Source organism: Sus scrofa, chromosome 17, assembly GCF_000003025.6.
Source record: "Sus scrofa isolate TJ Tabasco breed Duroc chromosome 17, Sscrofa11.1, whole genome shotgun sequence".
In the NCBI taxonomy this organism is placed as follows: domain Eukaryota; kingdom Metazoa; phylum Chordata; class Mammalia; order Artiodactyla; family Suidae; genus Sus; species Sus scrofa.
This window is the reverse complement of record NC_010459.5, coordinates 47,010,874-47,033,552: the sequence shown is the minus strand read 5'-3', so window position 1 is coordinate 47,033,552 and position 22,679 is coordinate 47,010,874. Positions and strand designations below refer to the sequence as shown.

The window sequence follows — 22,679 nt, the reverse complement described above, 5'->3', positions numbered from 1 at the left end:
GAGCGCCACACAGACCACTGGTACCACCGCCTGGGACACAACAGCCTGAGATGCTCGGAAGGGGGCTGGGCACTGAGACTCAGGCTCTGGAGGTCAGTTCCAGGGAGAGGACGATGGTTGGCTGTGTGGGAGCGGTGTGCTAAGGACTGGGAAGTGGAGCGCCACAGCCAAGGAAATCCAGGAGGAGGTAAATCAAGGAAATCATGTAGGAGAAGCAAGACACCACTGCTGGGGATGGCAAGAGGAAGCTGGGCCGCCGCCATACGAATATCTTTCACTGCACACGTGTGGACTCTCAGAGCGAGGGGTTATGGGAGATAGGCCCCTCTTGCCTGGGCTATGGGAGGCGGTAACTCCTGCATGGGCTAAGCTTGATGGGGCACCTCTTGCATGGTCTACAGGTGACTGGGGCAAACCACCACAGTCACCTCAGACTCCAGGTGGCTGTGCACTGGCACCACCAGGGGTCGGTGAACAGGCAGCACCTGTGGCCCCAGTCACCTCAGAGATTGGCACAGAGGAGGACACTGCAACTGAGCAACACCCGTTGTGCTCTCACTCCCCTGGGAATGCACATACCTTACCAGTGCCACTGCCAAACACCCTGGGCACTGCCACACCTGCCTGAGGGTCATTGACACTTCCCAGGCACCTACAACTAGGAGTAGCCTGTGCCACCTTCCTGTGGGTCCTTGCCACTGTCAAAGGCCCAACAACCAGGCACTGGCTACTAGCTCTGCCCACTGCCTCCATCTCCACAGAAGAATGTGCAGCACCCCATCAAGGAGATAACAGCCTGCACACACTGAGGAAAGAGGCAGCAAGCACCCAAACCAAAAGCAGCACTCATGCCAAAAATCAATAGTAAGCCCTCACAAAAAACTCAGGGGTGCTCTCACCTATAAACAGCCTTCCAAGACAACAGTAGTTGTTTTCCCTAAACTCACAGAACAAGAAAAATATGAGCAAAAATGATGAAGCTCATGAACCATTCCCAGTTAAAAGAACTGGAGAATTCACCTGGAGGAGCAAACAATGAAATAGACCTCTGCAGTCTAACAGACCCCAAGTTTGAAAAGGAGACAGTGAAAATACCGAGGGAACTAAGAGTAAATATGAAGGAATTAAGAGAGGATATGAACAGTAATGCAGATTACTTTGGAAAGGAACTAGAAAATATAAGGACGAGCCAAGAAAAATTAGAAAATTCACTTGCAGAGATGTAAGCTGAGTTAAAGGCACTGAAGAGCAGAATGAATAATGCAGAGGAACGAATTAGTGACTTGAAAGACAGAATAATGAAAATCACCCAATAAGGACAGCAGACAGAAAACCAAATGAAAAAACACGAGAAAGCAATATGAGAGATCTATGGGATAACATAAAGCAGGCCAATCTATGCATAATAGGGATTCTAGAAGTAGAAGAAAAAAGGGAAATGAAAATACATTTGAAGGGGAGTTCCCACTGTGGCTCAGCAGTTTATGAACCTGACTAGTATCCATGAGGATGTGGGTTTGATCCCTGACCTCACTCAGTGGATTAAGGATCCAGCACTGCTGTGAGTTGTGGTATAGGTTGCAGACACAGCTCGGATCCTGTACTACTATGGCTGTGGTGTAGGCCGGTGGCTACAGCTCCGATTGGACCTCTAGCCTGGGAATCTCCATGTGCCGTGGATGCGGCCCTAAAAAAAGCAAAAAAAAGAGAGAGAGAGAGAGAGAATGATAATGAAAACACAACCATTCAAAATCTATGGGATGCTGCAAAAGAAGTTCATAGTAATACAGGTCTTCCTCAAAAAAGAAAAATCTCACATCAACAACTTAACCTACCACCTAAAAGAATTAGAAAAAGAGGAACAAACAAAACCTGAAGTCAGCAGAAAGAAGGAAATTATAACGATCAGAGAGGAAATCAATAAAAGAGAGATTCAAAAAACAATAGAAAAGATCAATAAAACCAAGAGCTGATTCTTTGAAAGCATGAACAAAATTGACAAGTCTCTGGCCAGACTCACCAAGAAGAGGGGAGAAAGAACTCAAATAAACAAAATGAGAAATGAAAAGGGAGACATCTCAACAGATACTGAAGAAATACAAAAAACATAAAAGAATACTAGGAACAATTACATGCTAACAAATTTGACAACCTAGAAGAAATGAACAACCTTCTAGAGATATACAGCCCACCAAAACTGAATCAAGAAGACAAAGATCAATTGAACAGACCACTCACTAGAAATGAAATTGAATATGTAATTAAAAAAAAAAAAAAAAACAACTCCCTACAAACAAAAGGCCAAGACCAGAATTTACTTCACAGGCAAATTCTACCAAACATACAAAGACATCCTTCCTAAACTTTTCCAAAAGGCTGAAGAAAAAGGAATAATCCCAAAGACATTTTATGAAGCCACCATCACCCTAATACCAAAACCAAAGATACTACCAAAAAAAGAAAACTATAGGCCAATATCTCAACAAAATTATAGGCCAAAATTGTAGCCAGGAGTTCCCGTCGTGGCACAGTGGTTAACCATGAGGTTGCGAGTTCCATCCCTGGCCTTGCTCAGTGGGTTAAGGATCCGGCGTTACTGTGAGCGGTGGTGTAGGTTGCAGACGCAGCTTGGATCCCACGTTGCTATGGCTCTGGTGTAGGCTGGCGGCTACAGCTCCGATTAGACTCCTAGCCTGGGAACTCCATATGCCGTGGGAGTGGCCCTAGAAAAGGCAAAAAAAAAAAAAAAAAAAAAAAAAAGTAGCCAATTGAGTCCAACAACACAAAAAACATCATACACCACGACCAAGTGGGATTCATCCCAAGTTCACAAGGATGGTTCAACATATGCAAATCAATGTAAGGCACAACATTAATAAAGGAAAGCCAAAAACCACATGATCCATCTCAATGGATATAGAAAAAGCATTTGACAAAATCCAACATCCATTCATGATAAAAACTCTTACCAAAGTGGGTATAAAGGGAACATACATTAACATCATAAAAGCCATTTATGACAAACCCACAGTCAATATAATATTCAATGGAGAAGAGCTGAAAGCCTTCCCACTAAAATCTGGAACAAGACAAGAATGCCCACTCTCACTTTTATTCAACATAGTATTGGAAGTCCTAGCCACAACAATCAGACAAACAAAAGAAATAAAAGGTATCCAAATTGCAAGAGAAGAGGTAAAATTTTCACTGTATGCAGATGACATGATACCATAAGAAGAAAACCCTAAGGACGCCACACAAAACTACTCGAGCTGATCAATGAATTTAGCAATGTAGCAGAATACGAGATCAACATTCGGAAATCTGTGTACTAACAATGAAATATTAGAAAAGGAATATGAGATTAACATTCAGAAATTCTGTATACTAACAGTGAAATATTAGAAAAGAATATAAAAACACAATACATTTTAAAATGGCACCCCCCAAAATTAAACACCTAGAAATACACCTGACCAAGGAGGTGAAAGACTTATATGCTGAGAACTATAAAACATTAATCAAGGAAATTAAAGAGGATTCAAAGAGATGGAAAGATATTCCATGCTCCTGGGTTGCAATATGAATATTGTTAAAATGGCCATACTACCCAAAGCAATCTGCAGATTCAGTGCAATCCCTATCAAATTACCCATGACATTTTTCACAGAACTAGAACAAACAATCCAAAAATTTATATGGAACCATAAAAGACCCAGAATTGCCAAAGCAATCCTGAGGAACAAAAACCAAGCAAGAGGCATAACTCTTCCAGACTTCAGGCAATATTACAAAGGTGCAGTAATCAAGACAGTGTGGTACTGGCACCATAACAGACATATAGACCAAAGGAACAGAACAGAGAACCCAGAAATAACCCCAGACACCTACCATCAATTAATTTTTGACAAGGGAGCCAAGAATATAAAACGGGAAAAAGTCTTCTCAGCAAGTGGTGCTGGGAAAACTGCACAGCTGCATGTAAATCAATGAAACTAGAACAAACCCTATTCCACACACAAAAATAAACTCCATATGGCTTAAAGACTTACACGTAAACAAGACACCATCAAACTCCTAGAAGAAAACACAGGCAAAACATTCTCTGACATCAACCTTACAAATGTTTTCTCAGGTCAGTTACCCAAGGCAACAGAAATAAAAGCAAAAATAAACCAATGGGACCTAATTAAACTGACAAGCTTTTGCACAGCAAAGGAAACCATTAAAAAAAAAAAAAAGACAACTTACAGAATGGGAGAAAACCGTTTCAAATGATGCAACTGAAAAGGGTTTAATCTCTAAAATAGGCAAAGAACTTATACAACTCAACAGCAAGAAAGCCAACAACCCAATGAAAAAATGGGCAAAAGACCTGAACAGACATTTCCCCAAAGAAGACATACAGATAGCCAACAGGCACATGAAAAAATGTTCAACATCACTGATTATTAGAGAAATGCAAATCAAAACTACCATGAGGTACCACCTCACACCAGTCAGAATGGCCATCATTAATAAGTCCACAAATAAACACATGCTGGAGAAGGTGTGGTGAAAAGGGAACCCTCCTGCACTGTTGGTGGGAATGTAAATTGGTAAAACCACAATGGAAAACAGTATGGAGGTGGAAAACTAAATACAGAATTACCATATGATCCAGCAATCCCACTCTTGGGCATATATTCGGACAAAACTTTCCTTGAAAAAGATACATGTACCCCCTTCGTTCACTGCAGCACTATTTACAATAGCTAAGACATGGAAACAACCTAAATGTCCATCAACAGATGAATGGATTAAGAAGATGTGGTACATATACACAATGGAATACTACTCTGCCATAAAAAAGAAATGATGCCATTTGCAGCAATACAGATTCAACTAGAGACTCTCATACTAACTGAAATAAGTCAGAAAGAGAAAGATAAATACCATATGATATCAGTTATATCTGGAATCAATATATGGCACAAATAAGCCTATCTACAGAAAAGATACAAACTCGTGGACTTGGAGAACAGACTTGTGGTTGCCGAGAGGGGGAGGGAGTGGGAGGGATGGTGAGTTGGGGTTAGCAGATGCAAACTATTGCATTTGGAGTGGATAAGCAATGAGACCCTGCTGTAGAGCACAGAGAATTACATCTAATCACTTGGTATGGAACATGATGGAGGATAATGTGAGAAAAAGAATGTATATTTGTATAACTGGATCACTCTGTTGTATAGCAGATACTGACAGAACACTATAAATCAACTATAATAAAAATTAAAAAAAACCCAAACATATGATTACCAAAGGGGAAGGTGGCGGGGGGATGGATGGATTGGGGGTTTAGGACTGGTCCATGCACACTACTTTGCACAGAATGAAGTGTCATCGGGGACCTGCTGTATAGCTCAAGGAACTCAACTCAATGTTCTGAGATAACTTACATGGGAAAAGAATCTGGAAGAATGGGATATGTGTTTATGTATAACTGAGTCACTTCGTTGTACAGCATAAATGATCACAACATTGTAAACCAACTGCATTTTAATAAAACTTAAAAAAAAACCCCAAACGGAGTTCCCATTGTGGCTCAGTGGTACTGAATCCAACTAGGATCCATGAGGATGTGGGTTCGATCCCTGGCCTTGCCCAGTGGGTTAAGGATCTGGCGTTGCTGTGGCTCTGGTGTAGGCCAGCAGCTGTAGCTACGATTCGACCCCTAGCCTGGGAACTTTCATATGCTGCCGGTGAGGCCCTAAAAAGATTAAACAAACAAACGAACAAACTAAAAAGGCTCCCTGAGCTTATCAAGACAAGCCTTTCATTAATAGCTAGGGAGACTGAGCTTCAGAAAGGGAAAGCAACTTGCCCAAATTTCTTCATCCAGGAGTCCAAGCTCCTGGTTCAGAGCTCTTTCTGCCACACCTTGCTGTACTCGCTGGAGTCCCCAGTGACATGACAAACCTGAGGGGCCGTAGGGTTGGCAGAAGGCATCTAGTGCTGGCGTGCAGCCTGGCGTCCCTGTTTACTAGCTCCGACACCTTTGACGACTCCATTTTTTGGATCCCAATTTTCTCTTTAGCAACACGGGGATAACAATAAGACCTCCTGCTCGGGGGGCTATCATGAGATCAATGGGACAACGTGTGCATAAAGAGTCTCCTCAGATACACGGAAGGTAAGAGGCATGCAGATCATCAGTCATTACTACGGTCCATTCTCACGGGGGGACTTAGCAGCAAAACTGTTCTCTCAGGAGTTCCCGTCGTGGCGCGGTGGTGACGAATCCGACTAGGAACCATGAGGTGGCGGGTTCCATCCCTGGCCTTGCTCAGTGGGTTAAGGATCCGGAGGTGCCTTGAGCTGTGGTGTAGCTCACAGACGAGGCTCGGATCCCGCATTGCTGTGGCTGTGGCTGGCGGCAACAGCTCCAATTAGACCCCTAGCCTGGGAACCTCCATATGCCGCAGAAGCGGCCCGAGAAAAGGCAAAAAGACAAAAAAAAACTGTCCTCTGACATTTTCTCCCAACTTCTTTGTTTTTACTCTCTGTTTAGTGCTGCGTAAAGGCCAAAACTTACACTTCCTTTTGTGTTTTATGGTGCTGAGTGAATATAAGTTCCACAAAGTGGTGCCCTGGCTGACATGTGTACCACTATATCTGAAAGACCTAGCACAGAGTTGAGAAGCTCAATGAATATTTAATGAATGAGTGAATAATAGAAGATGGCCTAGATTCCAGGCTAGAGCAAAGCCTGTGCTGTAACAGTTGCATTATAACAATTACGAAAGGTCGGGCTCAGTCTCCTTGCTTCAGGGTGAGCTCCCCTGAGCCCCTCTTCTCTCCCAGCTTCCTTTCCCCACATCTGACTAATAAGGTTGAAATATCTCTCAATCTTTTCCAGTTCTGACATTTCACTCATTCATTCACTGTGTTTACTGAGCACTTTTTTTATGCCACACATATACTGTGTCTTTAGTATACACAGACTAAAAAGATATTTACAATGTGTCAGGCACTGGAAATCAAAACGACAATGAGGCAGCCCTCACACCAGTCAGAATGGCCATCATCAACAAGTCTACAAATAACAAATGCTAGAGAGGGTATGGAAAAAAGGGAAGCCTCCTACACTGTTGGTGGGAATGTAAATTGGTGCATCCAGCATGGAGAACAGTATGGCGACTCCTTAAAAAACTAAAAAGAGAGCTATCATACGTTCCAGCAATCCCGCTCCTAGGCATTTATCCAGAGAAAATTCTAATTTGAAAAGATACCATGCACTCCTATGTTCCTAACAGTACATAAGCAAAGACATGGAAACCACTTAAATGTCCACTGATGAATGGATAAAGATGTGGTATGCATGCACAATAGGCTATGACTCATCCATAAAAAGAATGAAATAATGCCATTAGCAGCAACATGGATGAACCTAAAGATTCATACTACTAAGGGAAGTTAGAGAAAGACAAAAGACAGGCATCACATGCTATCGCTTATATGTGGAATTCAAAATAATGATACAAATGAGTTTATTTACGAAACAGAAATAGGGAGTTTCTGTCGCGGCACAGCAGAAATGAATCCAACTAGGAACCATGAGGTTGCGGGTTCGATCCCTGGCCTCACTCAGTGGGTTAAGGATCCAGCGTTGCCGAGAGCTATGGTGTAGGTTACAGAAGCGGCTTGGATCTATCATGGCTGTGGCTGTGGCGTAGGTCGACAACTGCAGCTCCGATTAGATCCCTAGCCTGGGAACCTCCATATGCCGTGGGTGCAGCCCTAAAAAGACAAAAAGACCAAAAAAACCCAAAACAAACAAACAAAAAAACAGAAATAGACTCACAGACATAGAAAACAAACTTATGGTTAGCAAAAAGGAAAGGGGGGGATTAAGGATAAATACGGAATTTGGGATTAGCAGATACATCCTACTATATATAAAACAGATAAAATGACACGGACCTACTACATAAGCACAGGGAACTATAGTCAATATCCTATAATGTCCTATAATGGAAAAGAATCTGAAAAAATAATTGTATGTATGTATGTGTATAAATACACACATGTGTATCTGTACATGACTCAATCACTTTGCAGTACACCTGAAACACTGTAACCCAACTATACTTTCAAAAAAAGAAGAAAAAGGCACATCCACCATCACAGATTGAGATGAGTGCTGTGGAAGAAGAGAGATTTCTGTGTGTACGGATGGCTCAGTTAAAGGTTGTTTGGTCAGGGAAGGCCTCCTTAAGAATGTGCCTGGGGGCTGAAAGCTACAGAAAAGTTGGCCAGAGGGTGATCCAGGCAGAGAGGCAGCAGCCAGTCTGGGTCTAAGTGATGGAACATCTCCTATCTCAGCTTGAGCTCGGTGCAGTGCTCCAAGGTAATGCTCTTTTGCTCTTCCTTATCTCGGGGAGGTTTAGGGGCCTTCCAGGGGTCTAGACACTTGTCAGGCATGTGACCCTGATTGCCTGGGAAGGAAGGAAGAGTCTGTGCTCAGCTTCCCAGACCCTCGGAGGCCCAGGGTCAAGGCTGCGCTCTCGCAGGTGCTTGCTCTGGGCGCTGTCGGGTTTCCCCACGGGAAGCCGTCTTCTCCTTCAGTTTTTAATTCTCCCTTCGGCTCTGTAAACTGAGGAGGCCCCAGGCTCTGCCAAGAGCTACACAGCCTTTTCCAAGGCTGCAGCTATTAGCCGTCATCGTTCAGGCAGATTCCATGACAGCGTCAAATTGTTTTCCAAATATACCAGAAAGGTCATTTCCTGTTTTTTTTTTTTTCTTCTTCTTTTTCTTTTTAAATTAAATATTTGCAGAGACCATACAAATAAGAAAGCAGACCATTCTGCAATGGCCACCGAGCACAGAGTAGGATTGGTCCCCTGGGACAGGGCTTCTCAGGGGTGGGGGAAAATGCTTTCTAAGGCTTCTCCAAGGGAAGAAAGGGCTGTAGAAACCTGATTGAAATGCCAGGGCCTCCTGAGCTGGCATTCCTCAAAATCAGCGGCTTCTCTCTGTGATGGGCAGCCAGAGCCAGAGCGGAACTGGGGAGGGCAAAAGAGTCAGGGCCCCAAACCGAGCACATTCCCAGAATCTGGGAAAGGGCAGGAGAGCGGGTTCAGCCACGTGCAGCCTGCTGGGGCCAGGAACACTGCTCTAGTGCCCCAGGGACACACCGAGAGCGGAGTGGCCAGAGAGGAGCCCATCTCCTGCCAGGGTAGCACTTGATGCCCTTTCAAAGGCAAGCCCCTGGGGGGTTTCCTTGGGAGGTTTCCTTAGGAGGCAGGCGGGCAGGGCCAGAGGGCCAGAGCCACGCAGCCCCAGGGGCAGGTGGTGGACGGCGCGCGTGAGGAGGAAAGGGCGGGGTACTGGAGTCTCGCAAGGTCCCTGCGGACACCCGTTCTCAGACCACTCTCCTCCGGGGGGTCTCAGACCCCACCCTCTGCGGTCGGCCACCTCCACGCAGGCCCTCCTCTGTAAGGGACCTTTGTGCTGAAGGTCCCCCAACACCAGGACCAGCCCTGAGCCCTCTTCTCTATTTGCCCCCTGGAGATTCTCTCATTTTTTTCTTTAGGGCCTGCACCACAGCCACAGTCATACCAGGTCCGAACTGCATCTGCAACCTACGCCACAGCTCATGGCAACTCCGGATCCTTAATCCACTGAGCAAGGCCAGGGATCCAACCCACATCCTCACGGATACTAGTCGGATTCATAACCTGCTGAACCACAAGGGGAACTCCTTGCTTTCTTCCTTAAGAGTCTGCACTGATGACTCCCAAAGAGCCCCGGGCCTCGAGCTTGCACCCTCTAGCCTCCCACAGCTCAGGGACAGCGCAGCACAAGCTGTCAAGGCTGCTCCAGCTGGAAACCTGGGGCCATCCTAGGTGGACGGAGGATCCTGTTTCTTTGCTCACGTCGTCCGTCACCAGGTCCTGCTGCTTTTGGGTTCTGCTTTCAGAACCCAGCCTGAATCTGCCGCACAGCCCCTGCCTCTGTCCCGCACTGTCGCCATCATTTCTCAGCTACACCCCTGGGGGTACCTCCTTGCTGCCTCCTTGCCCTCAGCTCACAAGCTGTGTTCTCCTTGAGGGCCAGGGTGATGACTGCAAATCGGACACTGGGTTGCGTGATTCCCTGCTTTATTCAACCTTCAATGCTTTTCCATTCCACCGCTGGCAAAATCCAAACTCTACACCAGCCCCTGACGTCCTCCACGATCTGGTCCTGCCTTCTTCTGTGATCTTTTGTCACTTCCATTTTCTTCTTGACCCATCTTGGTCTTTAATTCTTCAAACTCTTTCTGACCTCAGGGCCTTCACAAGACTATTTTACTCTGCCTAGAACATTCTCTGTCACTCTGCTCTTTGCAGAGACTCTTAAGTGGATTTCTGGCCCTGCCTTTTCAATTTTCCAGCTCTGGGACCCTGATATGGGGGCCCAGCAGGTCGTGAGGCCCCCCAGAGTCCCTGTGCCCATCACTACTGCATGTCTGGAAGGCCCCACTGAGGTGGCTGGAGTCTCATGTGGTGCGGACACAGCAAGGGCTTGGGGTCGCTTAGCTTCCACACCTAGAGCTGGGCACCTCGCTGACCACAGAGGCCCCTTCTGTAACACAGGGATGTGACAACAGCCTGGAAAGGTGGCTGTGGGGACTAATCAGAGCCAGCATTTACAGAGTCCCTACTGCATGCCAGACTGCTACGTATCTTACAGGCATTATCTCATTTAAGTCTACAGCAGCTCTCTGAGGTAGAAAGCATCATTACTTCTGCGCCACAGAAGAGGAAGCTAAGCTACTACGAGGCTAAGCGGCTGCCCGAGGTCATACCCATGAATGTGGAGCAGGACTGAGCTGTACTATTACGCCAGGAAGCAGAGGATGAATTAGCAACACGCCTGACACAGTAGGGTTTGTTAAAAACTGTCCATTTCTTTTTCTCCTCTATCCCTAACCTCATGTTAAGGCATTCCTGAAGGAAAGACAGAAAAGCAATGAAGTCCAAAGAAAACACTCTACTACACTGGCTAAAGCATATATGCCCAGATGTATTTCACCTGTGCTTAAGCAAAGTCCTATATAGAATCTTCATTTGCTTACTTGTTTTTTTGTTTGTTTTATGGCCACATCCAAGGCATATGGAAGTCCCAAGCCAGGGATGAACCTGAGCCACAGCTACAGCAACGCTGGATTCTTTAACCCACTGCACCAGGCCTAGAATTAAACCCAAGCCTCCGCAGGGACCAGAGCCACTGCAGTCAGATCTTTAACCCACTGCATCACAGCAGGAATTCCCTGTATAGAATCTTCAGCTGGAATTTTAAAAACCTTCAGAATTCTTTTCAGTGGTGTTGGGATGATTATCTGAATTCTGCCACCAAATTCTATTTTTTTGCTATTTACCTTTGGTAAAAATATTTGGGGGTACACATTTAAAAACCCTCACCCCCTCAGCAGCTGTACCTTCCCCTGGCAGGCAGTGCTAGGACTTCACACAGGGATGGGGCTGAGGCTGGGCTTCTGGACAGTAATACAAACTTTTAAATCCATGAAAGTTTATGCTTCTATGCAGGTCTTTGGAAAAAGACAAAACAGTCCAGTAAAGCTACCACTAGGGAACCAGGCTCACTGGATCTCTTGCCAGGCCTTCTGCTGCTTACACACTACCTAAACTTGGTGAGGGCTCAGCTAAAATACAAGGTTCTCAGAGACTGACAGTCCCCGTCAACGTTGGAGGGAGGGCAGGAAGGGAAGGTGAGATCACTTCCAGGCAGGCCGGCCAAAGGTCCAGGGGCTGGACTGAACTCCAGCTCTGCAGATGCCAGGCTGGATGCCTCTGGGCAAGGGTCCTCCCCCTCAAAAACCTCCGGGGTCTCAGGTGTGGAAAGAAGGGGTGAGGTGTTCTTGAAATACCTCTGCAAGTTCCTTCACATTCCTCCTATCAGGTAGAATGGAATTTTTATCTTTTTTTTTTCTTTTTTTTTTTTTTTTGCTTTTTAGGGCTGCACATGTGACACATAGAAGTTCCCAGGCTAAGGGTCTAATTGGAGCTGCAGCTGCCAGCCTACACCACAGCCACAGTAACACAGGAATGTCCACACCATAGCTCATGGCAATGCTGGATCCCTGACCCACTGAATGGGGCCAGGGATGGAACCCGCATCCTCATGGATACTAGTCAGATTTGTTTCCACTGTGCCACAAAGGGAACTCCCTGTAATTTGTATCCTCTTGAACAAACTGGCCATAGTGACCTGCTTCTAACTAACAGAATGCACAGAAGTGAAGCTGGGTGACTTCCAAGATGGGGTTAGAAAAGGTGTCACAGCTTCCACCTGGCTCCCTCTGTCTTGAGAGCTTTGAGCGGCACGCAGGCAATCTGAGGCTGCCATGCTGTGAAGAAGCCCAGCCTGTGAAGTGACCACATGGAGAGGTCTGGGGATGGCAAGGAGATGCAGTTGGTGGCCCCAAGCTGTGCTGACATGGCCACTATCCGTAACTGCATGGGAGAATCAAGCCAGATTTGTCCAGCTGAGCTCCCCCAAATTCCTGATCCACACAAAGCATAAACACACGAATACATTACTGCTGTCGTTTTACACCCCAAAGTATGGTGGTAAAGTGAACAGTGATCAGTCATGTCATTTCCAGCTCTGAGGTCCTTTAGAAGTCTACAGAAAGCAGGTCTCAAGGCCACTGCAGAAAGTGAAAAGACACAAGATATCATCTCTATAACATCAATTCATTCCTCCTTTCCAGCAACTGACCGCTCAGTGTGTACCAGACACCGCAGATACAAAAACAGTAAGACACCAGGGCCCTGGAAGGACATTCAAGGTCTGGTTAGGGAGGTCCCCTCATACACTCATAATTCTCAACCAGTGGTTGGGGGTGGGGGCGCACATATCGGAGTCCCAGAGGCCCTGGGATCAGCTCCAGAGGATACCTGTGGCCTCCCTCAGGGATTCTAGTAACGCCAGGCAGGGGACACGGGGTGTGCCTTCTACAGGCCATCACTGCCCGCATCAGCCTCGGTTACTGACGAGAGGGTGTCATGGCCCACACATGTGACAAAAGAGAAAGAGTTTAGGGACCACTTCTATGCGTAAATCTCTTAAAACATGACGGATCCTTAAAAAGCTTGGTCATTAAGTGCTGTTAACGTAAGACGTGCAAGGCTGAGCAGGGGCTCGGGAGTCCAGTCCCTTGTACACAGTCACCGTCTCTAAGAAAGTGACCCCTCCCTCCTCTACATTTACTGCTCCCTGGGGGCTCAGCACCGAATAAAACACTCTGCCCTCATGAAGCTCGCACTCACTCCGCTGGAGCGACTCATACCAATGAACAAACTGAACAGCCTCGGGGGTGAAAGAGCGAGGAGGGCAAGGAGAGTGGGGGTTTCTAGGAGCGATGGGAGCCTCTGGGGGAGGGATGCGGGTGCAGACCCCGGAAGGGAGGCGTCGGGCAGACAGCTGAGGAAGTGTGCCAGGCAGAGGGAGCAGCAGGCAAGAGGTGTCCTGCCTGGGGGCCAGAAAGAGCCCAAGGAAGCTGCAGGGCCAGGGGATGGAAAAGGCTGAGGGGAGCCGGGAACCTTCCAGGGTCTGGGAGGACAAGAGCGGACTCAGAGTATTATTCGGATTTTGACTTCACCCTTTCACTGGTTTTTCCAACTGGATGCTTTAATGCTTCCCTTCCATGCCAGTTTTCAGCACCTCCCCCCAGCGCGTGGGGTGGGGGGGGGCTAGTGAAGCCTGGGGGCGGGGAGGGTATCTCTTCATGCGTCCTGCACAGGCACAGGCACTGTAAGGCCCAAGGGCAGGGCCCGCAGGGTTGGGGCCCTCCTTTCCCAAGCTGGAAGAGAAAAGGAAGTTCTCTTTCCATTCTTCCTGCCTCCAGGCAGAAGTGGAGCTCAGAACCCACAACACAACAGAGCAGGACGCTAACTGAATTAAGAGCCTCCCTTGGAACCTGGCTCCCTGACTTTCTTGTCACCCTATCCCCAGCCTCAGCATAGCTCATGACGCATGGAAGATGCGTTAAATGAACCATTAAGAACTGAAGACCATCTGTACCCTCAAGCCAGCGATGAAAACAACCAGCTGAGCCCTGACTCCTGACCAATCAGGTAGCGATGGTAATGATAAGATTAAGACGGCCACCGTTTAGGGGTGTGTATGCTGTGCCTCAGACATGGTAAGATGTGCTTTCTGGGTACCGTCCTATTTTCACTTCCCAGGGGCCCTGCATGCTTAGTTCCCTTTGACACACAGTGAGGACATGTGGGGCCCCGAGTCACACCCAGGACTGGCTGGCTCCCAGGACCAAGGCCTCAAAGGCGGTGCTTCTCTTAGGCTCAGGGAAGCAGAGGATGTGGGAGCCAAGGACAAGGTGAGCTTAAATCGGGGGACTGGCAGGAGGGTCGGACTGGGAGAAGAAAGGCAGGGTCTCCTTAGCCTTGCTTTCTATCTTCTCCACCGGGTCTCCGGACCTGCTATGCTTCTGCTCGAGCTCTGACGATCACAGAGTGCTCCTTCACTCAACACTGACTAAGTATTATGGCCCCTTCCCAGCCCTGGTAGTGAGGGCACTTACCAAGGCACTTTCCGTATTTAACCCTCACAATGGACGGCCTGTGGCTCAGAGAAGTGGCGTGACTCAACCAAGGTCCTCTAACCAGTTAGTGACCGAATCAGGCCTTGAACCTGGGTTTGCTCATCCTCGATCCAGCACACGGTCTTCGGGACGGCGTGTCTGGTGACGGCTTCATCATGATGAGGGTGATACTGCACTGGCCTCCTCCCCATCAGAGAACTGTTCTGTGACCACACTCCCTGCCCCTCTGGCTTGTCTCAGTGCAAATGGCTCTGCCCACAGGGGTCAGATAAGGCCACACCCTGTAATAACGGGGTGAGGAGCTTGCAGAGTGATGGACTGAGCACCTACCAGAGCGCCAATAAATGTTTTTGAAAAGAACGAATGAATAAATGAGTCAGGAGAGATACACAATGGATCTGCCAACGTGAAACAGTTCAAGAGAGCACATGGCTGTGTATCTTCCGAGGGCCCGACGGGATCCTGTCCTGAATTTCAAAGACTGATGGGCAGCTACACAAGTGCCCTTCGCTTTGATAACTAGAGCCACACAAGGAGAGGAAGCAAGCCAGGAATTCAGATGATGGGGGAAAGATCTGGTGATGAACCACCACTGGTTTTGAGGCCAGTAAGAAAGGCAGCCCCACGAAAGCATCATCACTTCACAGCCACTTGCTGGGAAGAGCCTGTTTGACAGGAGATGGTGACAAGTGGAAATTACGCAGGAAAAAAAACTTGTCTCTTGCCCATGTCAACCCTAAATTTGGGCCTGTCAAAGACAGGCTTGTAGCTTCTTAGCTAATAAAACCACATAAAATACGCTAGAGTCAAATTTCATTTGTCTAATTATTCCTCAGGGAATGACTCGCTCCAGATCATCAAGATTCCCACACTGTCACTCTTCTAAAATCAAAACCTTATCTGGAGACAGAAAGCAGATGAGTGGTTGCCTAGGACTGGGGACTGTTGGGGGTTGCGGGGGGTTTGGGGGATGAGTTAAGGGTGCGGAGTTTGCTTCTGGGGTAATGAAAATGTTCCAAAACTGATGATGGTGAGAGATGTACAACTCTGTGAGTATACTGAGGGCCACTGAGTTACACGCTTTAAATGTGTGAACTGTGTGGTGTGTGAATTATAGCTCAATAATGCTGCCCAAAGAACCAAAAAACAACAACAACGAAAAAACCCTGGGAGTTCCTGTTGTGGTGCAGTGGAACGAATCCGACTAGTGTCCATGAGGATGTGGGTTCGATCCCTGGCCTCACTCAGTGGGTTGGGAAATCCAGCATTGCCATGAGCTGGTGTGTAGGTCGCAGACACGGCTCAGATCCTGCGTTGCTGTGGCTGTGGTGTAGGCCGGCGGCTGTACCTCTGATTTGACCACTTGCCTGGGAAGTTCTATGTGCCGAGGGGCAGCCCCAAAAAGCGGAAAAAAAATAAAACAACAACAAAACCCCCAGCCTTATCTGAATTATAATGGAGAGACATTCTTCTCGGGTATTGCGCAAATGCATTAGTGTATTCCCCACCAACCTTTTCTTAATAATTTAAGATCACTGCTGTGTGCACAGTTTTTCATATCTGGGGTAACACAGCAATGTTCTTAGTATTATTATAAGATATAGGGCAGTTTGCCTTACACTAAACAGCCCGTGTTTTTTCTGCTCCCCCCCCCCCTTTTTTTTTCTAAAAATGTCCTTTACTTTCACCATAATGCTTGGCGGTTAAGCTCACATGCTTGGGTCAGACTTACTGACTGTGTGCCCTCGGGTGAGTTATGAGATCTCTCTGTGCCTCAGTCTCTCCATATATAAAATAACAGTACCACTCTCCGTGGAGAGTCATGAGGACTGAGGGAGGTAAAGTAGATAGAGCATCTGACGGTGTCCTTGGCAGTGATAAGCCGGATGGAAAGTTAGCTCTCAACACCTTTCTCACAGCTGTCAGTGTAGCTACTGGAGCAGCTTTTCCAGAGCTATAGACTCAGAAACCAGAAACCCACACAGCGTGCTCAGTACACCCGCTATGTTCAGTGAGATGAAACAGGGCTGGGGAGCAATTTCGTGACTGGACTTTGGGACATTGCACTGGATGTCTCTGAGCTTTGGTGACATTAGCTAATTTGTCCCTAGTTCATCCCAAGCCAAGAAACCTAGAGGCCTGGTGAGGTCGCCCAAGATATCCTCGTATCTGGGAGGCTGGTGCCCAAAGGGACACAGCGGCCCACAACACTTAAGGCTCTCTCTAGAGCAGTGATTCTTAAAATTCAGAGGTCACAGTCATATTTGTGAATCCAAGGACGGCTCTGGACATTTTCCCCAGAGAAGTGTGTGTGTGTACATACAAAACTGTACCTGCGTTTACAGGGAAGTCTTGAATTTCAAAAGCCAAAAGCCAACCACAAACCTTTGGTTAAAAACCTCAACCCCAGACTTCAGATGACCCCAGCATTCTCAAGGTTCAGTGGCTCTGGGCCCCAAGGCTCCGACAGCAACTGGAACAGAAGGCCCTCTGACCTTGGCCAGATAAACAGTCCTGGGAGCTGACTGCCACATCCTAGTCACCGCAAACATCTGCATCCCGGGGATCCCAGGGGGCACTGAGTCAGAGCAGGACACTAGCCTGGTGGCTCAGGAAGCTACCACAGGGCAAGGCCTTGCTGATAAGCAGTTGCAGAGTTCCCAACCCAGGACAGCTGCCTGCCAGATAGGATTCTTGCTCTAACAAAGATGTGGAATCTTAGGAGAAGTGCTAAAAGGAGAAGTGCTAAAAGCAGGCCAGGCCTGAGATGGAATTTGAAGGAACTAGACATCCCCCAAACTCCCAGGCCCACTAGGACTTGGACCAGAGAAATAAAGGCTGGAGATTCTGCCCTAACATAAGGAGCCGGAGCTAGAAAGGGGTGGGTGAGTTGGGGACAAGGGAGGTTAGTGGACCTCAAATCAGGGGCTGTTAAAAATTATTCACTTATGGAGCTCCCGTTGTGGCGCAGCGGAGGCAAATCTGACTAGGAACCATGAGGTTTCGGGTTCAAACCCTGGCCTCGCTCAGTGGGTTGGGGATCTGGCATTGCCGTGAGCTGTGGTGTAGTTTGCAGGCATGGTTTGGATCCTGAGTTGCTGTGGCTCTGGTGTAGGCCAGCAGGCAACAGCCCTGATTCGACCCCTAGCCTGGGACTCTCCATGTGCCGTGGTGCAGCCCTAAAAGGACAAAAGACCAAAAAAAAAAAAAAAAAAAAAAAAATTATTCACGTATGCCAAGAACATCTTGATACCATAAAAATGTGGACACTGATCCAAGGTGGCCACACTTGAGGCAGGCCATTCATGTTCTGTGACCTACACTTTTCTTCTGACTGGGAGGGACCTGCACCATCTCTCCTCAGGTCGGTGGGCTGTGCCTGTTTCTTTGGGCTGGATTTTGCTTATTTTTGCTCCTGTATCACAGCATTAAAATTCCCATAACACGCCCTAGTCTTTATGAAAATACCTTTACAACAAACAATTGGTGGCCAGGAACGTTGGCATCACGCCCAGATTTGCTAATAACTCCTGGGTATGATCGCATCTGCTTAGGTAGATGGCTGAAGAGACCCATTCTCTTTTAAGCCACCAGAGATAAACTGTCTTTCTGATGCTACAAAGAAACTGTGTAAAGGGGAATCATGATTGAAATTGCAACACAACGTTATATAACTTCTGAAAGGGCCATCCTGCCTCTTGTTCATGGGGCCCAAATTCCTGATTTCCTTTGGAACCCATTTCTTTTCCTTCCTCAAAAGGAAGCAAAAGTATTTAGGCAAAGCCTCGTGAGTCTACGGTACAGGGGTGTGAACAACATGACTACCCACCTGGTTTAGTTTCTTTTTCCTGCTCGCATCGCTTCAGATTTTCCACCGTTGACTAATCAATGTGGAAATTCTAAGGAAGCAGAAGAAAAACAAAAATTAGAGCCAGACGTACTCTAGGGTTGTAAACTGAAACAATCTTTTGGAAATACAGCTTAACAATGTCTATTAATATTGGCTGTGCCCATCCTTTGGATCAGTCAAATGCCTAGGAATTTATACTACCAATACGTTCAAATAAGTAAAGGAATGTTCAGTAAGCTACATTGTGTAAAAGCAAAAAAAAAAAAAAGGAAACAACTTACATGTCTCTTGAAAGGAAAAGAGTTAAACTATGGTGTCTCAAAACAATGAGAAACTCTACAGCCATTACAAAGAATGAGAGAGATTTGTTGCACAGACATGGAAAAATGTACCTGCTCTGTTGTTAAAAACTGGTGCAAAACTATATACATCATTGCTTTTTAATACAAAATGAACGTGATTGTTTATGCTTAGAAAAAAGTATAGCATTTGCGTATAAACACAATTTCTGTATCTATATAGAAAAAGGCAAACAGCAAACTATACACAGTGGCGCTCTCTGGGAATCAGAAACTGTGGGAAAAGGAATGAAAGATTTCACTTTTTACATTTACTGTTTCTGTTTCAGCTGAAAACTTTTAATTAAGCGTTATGAGAGCGGAGAAAGAACTCTGGTAAACTGTCATGCACCACCCATTTATCTTTAACTGCACCTACTGCCACTTTCTTTTTGGGTCAAAGAGAACAGGTCTTCCAACCTTTCACTTTAATAGCTGGGAGGCAAATTTTTCATTTTATTTTGTTATTATTTTTTTGGCATGCACCATGTGGAAGATCCAGGGCCAGGGACTGAACCCGCACCACAGCACCGAACTGAGCCACAGCAGTTACAAGGTTGGATCCTTAACCTGCTAAACCACCAGAGAACTCGTGGCAAATTTTTAAAAATAAGCTTCATGGAAGGGGAAGAAAAGGGCATTTTATTTCCTAAGCATGTATGTCTTTTATTTTAAAAGGGGGATTTTTTTTAACTTTAAAAAAAAATGTCCCCCTTTAAAATGCAAAAGCAAGTCTAAAGCTTTGGCTTAGAAGTGCCCTGCTTAGGTGGTGTGTGGGCTGGTTCTGCTCCGTTGACTGTTTTCCATGGCTCTCTGCCCTTGATTGCCTTCCTCCCAAACCCAATTAAATATACTCCTGGCATCTATGTCTGCTGGGAACCAAAGCCCAGCAAACCACAGCATCTCTGCTCTTAAGGCTTTCTTGGCCTCCACGCAGACACTTTGGCTTCTCTATCAAACGGGTCCTGGAATCTGGAGAAGTGAAATGGTTTGATCTGTAAGCCATGCCGATGGAAAGAGGAAGAAGAGGAAACGGTCTGTCCCGGTGGATGAAATGAAAGAAAAAAGAGAGGAGCGGCATTCACAACATGCTCTGGAAGCCACCTACGCTGAGTCTGCCCTTTCAGGGTTACCTGGAAGGTAGACTCTGCCCTTTCCCGACATGCTTTGCTTTTAACTTTTGCATTCTATTTCACTGATACAAAACAGTCCATTGAAATAATGATACCTCATATGTCTACAGCGCTTCATATTTTACAAAGCACTTTAAGATACTTTATCTTGTTCAATCTTCACAATGACTCTGGGATCAGATCAGCATCATTCCCTTTTACAGATGAAAAGGAGGCCCAGAGACGTTAAGGATCTTTTAAGGTCACACAGCCAGCTGCTAACAGATACAGTAATAACAACTCAGGTCTCTACACCCAAGTCCAGTAGGGAGCTCGGGTTTGAAATCACAGAAAGAAAGGCCAACTACAGGCAAGCCAATGAATAAAAAAACATTGGCTCTTAGCAGTAACAGATTTTCCTGCCCCTTATGAAAGATTATAGATGAGGAGGACTATTCTCTGCTAGCTCAGAGAGAGTCTCTGCTCATATACGGGAATACAGCTGCGGCGCGAGAGCAGGAAAATCCCCTGCGCCACCAGGCCCCTCCCTCATTTTCGGAACCTTCTCCTGATCCCAGGCTTTACCCTCCTCTCTCTTCCTTCCCGCTCTGAGCTTTGTCAGCACTGGCCTCCTTTCAGTTTCTCCAGCATTGCACAGGCTTTCCTGCCTCGGGCCTTTCTCACGCATACCTGTCTCTAACTGGACCCCCCTTCCCCACCCACAGCTTAGCTCTGGCATAACCGACGACCAGCTTGGTCTAAACACCACCTCTTCAAGCCAACCTGCCCTGACCACGTTCTCTGCATCCACCCCTCACCCCGCTGATTCCACAGCAGCACCGTTAGTCCTGGTAGGCTTTACGTGGAGCCTGCTTCACGTAGCCTGCCCCCCATCCCCTTGCCCAGTGCCCAGCAGATATGAGGTGCTCAATAAACACCGGCTGAATACACGGAAAATTTACTGACGTGAACCAAAGGCTCGGCTTACATGCTCCTGTCCCTCCGCTTTCTCAGGCCTTCTTCCACAACCCTGTCCCTCTCGGGGCACATAGTCACACGTGTTAAAGTCGCCGAGTCTTTTTTCTTCCCATCAGGCTGCAAGCTACTTAGGTCTTAGTGACCTTGGTGTTCCCCATAAGCACCGTGTATGCTGCCCAACACACAAAGGCTTCTTAGCAGTGCCTGAGTTCACATGGACGTGCAGCCAAGTACGGAGGAAAGCCGCGGGGCCCCACCAACCGCAGGTAGTGGTTTCTCCACCCAGGGGACTGCGACACAGAACACGAGCACCTTCGAGACAGGCAAACAAGGACTCTGCCCAGGAAGAAATTAAAACGAGCTGAACTCGAGATGCAGTGAGTCTGTGGGTGAGGGGCGGGGGGAATAAGCATTGCCAATGGCAGCTTCCAGGGCAGAAACTCCCTGGTGGCAAACTGGAAACGTGTATCAGAGACATAAAAAAGTTCGTGCCCTCTGTCCTCGCCGTGCTGAATTCAAAAAATCAGAGAAGTGAAATCACTGGGGGATCATTTACATATGTTTTTCTGTACTTGTCTAGCTTCTCCTTCCAGGAACATCCAATTTTGTAATCCGAAACAAATAAAAGCCATAATAAATGTCATAAAAACAAACCAACAGAAAACACCCATCCCTGGACAACAAAATCACTCACCCCTAGGATTCCTTACTAAGTTCCTTTCTTTCATCTGAGGCCATGGGGACAGGAAGGTGCTGGAGGCGAAGGCTTCAGCAGGAGCAGCGCTCATTTCTAATGCAAGTGCTGGCAAAGCTCTGGGAGTCAGGAGACAGAGCGGGGGCGTGGGGGGTGGGGGGACGAGCACAGCTCAAGAGCAGGACCTCCAGCCACCTGATGCTGATCGGCTGTCATTAGCCACTCACCCGCCTGTCCTCCGAGATGCGCTGAGAACTGCATGAAATCAGAGGCTGTCTCTTAATCAGCTTGTTCCTCCAGCCTCATGCTCAGTACCCATGAGCCCTCAGCACAGTTTACTGAATGTCAAAGACTACAACTATAAAGCACTGAACATAACAACTGACCTAGGTCCCTGGGACATAATAAGAACGCATCAGCAACTGAATACTTCATCTCTTTAATGCTGTGAAGGTCCATTATTCAGTTGGGAAAAGCCAAGCTGAAGGCAATTTCTTGGAAGATTAGAGACTTCTTTTAAGTTAGGAAATGCTCGCTTCCTCCAGTCAGAGTGGATGCATTTTCATCTGCAATTCAGAATTGCTTAGGTGGACGGCTGAGTGCAACTTTCAAAGAAACCCCCCTTTGAAAGAGCAGGACTCAAAGTTTTCATAAGGCATTTCTGAAAGACTTCCAGGAGGTGGTGAGCTCAGCCCTGGGTCGTGATTAACGACTTGTTTCCAAGAACTTTAGATTTTCCACATCTGTCTCCACTTAGGAATTACTTCTGGCTCCTCGTGAAAATACTTGGCAGTTAATTGGGTGAGCTCAGCTCCTTGTCACAAAGTAACACCTGCCACCAGTTTTTCCCTTAAGTGGCTGGGCCAGAGACCCCTGGTCTCAGGAGAACAGCACCTGCTTCAGCTTTTGGCCTCCGCACCTCAGTGGGTGAGGCTTGGTTTAAAGAGCCAGCATGGCAGCTCCAGGACCCAGTAGGGAAGGTGGGTGTCAAAACTGAAGTCAGACAGGACTTTGGGCTGCCATCCTATGAAGGGGCAGGCGCCTGTGTACGTCAGCTAACGTTCTCCTTCTGGAAACCGTAAGGCAACTAATC

General features: G+C 47.0%; 1 protein-coding gene across 5 annotated transcripts in view; it reads right to left on the bottom strand.

Annotated features, from left to right (window-relative positions):
• Positions 1–22,679, bottom strand: part of PKIG (cAMP-dependent protein kinase inhibitor gamma) — a 110,627-nt gene that overhangs the window by 10,492 nt on the left and 77,456 nt on the right. For 4 of the 5 annotated variants that reach the window (XM_005672949.3, NM_214371.1, XM_021077309.1 and 1 more), the window contains 1 exon segment: positions 18,444–18,513. The gene's annotated coding sequence lies outside the window, so the exon portion shown is untranslated. 5 annotated transcript variants of the gene reach the window in all.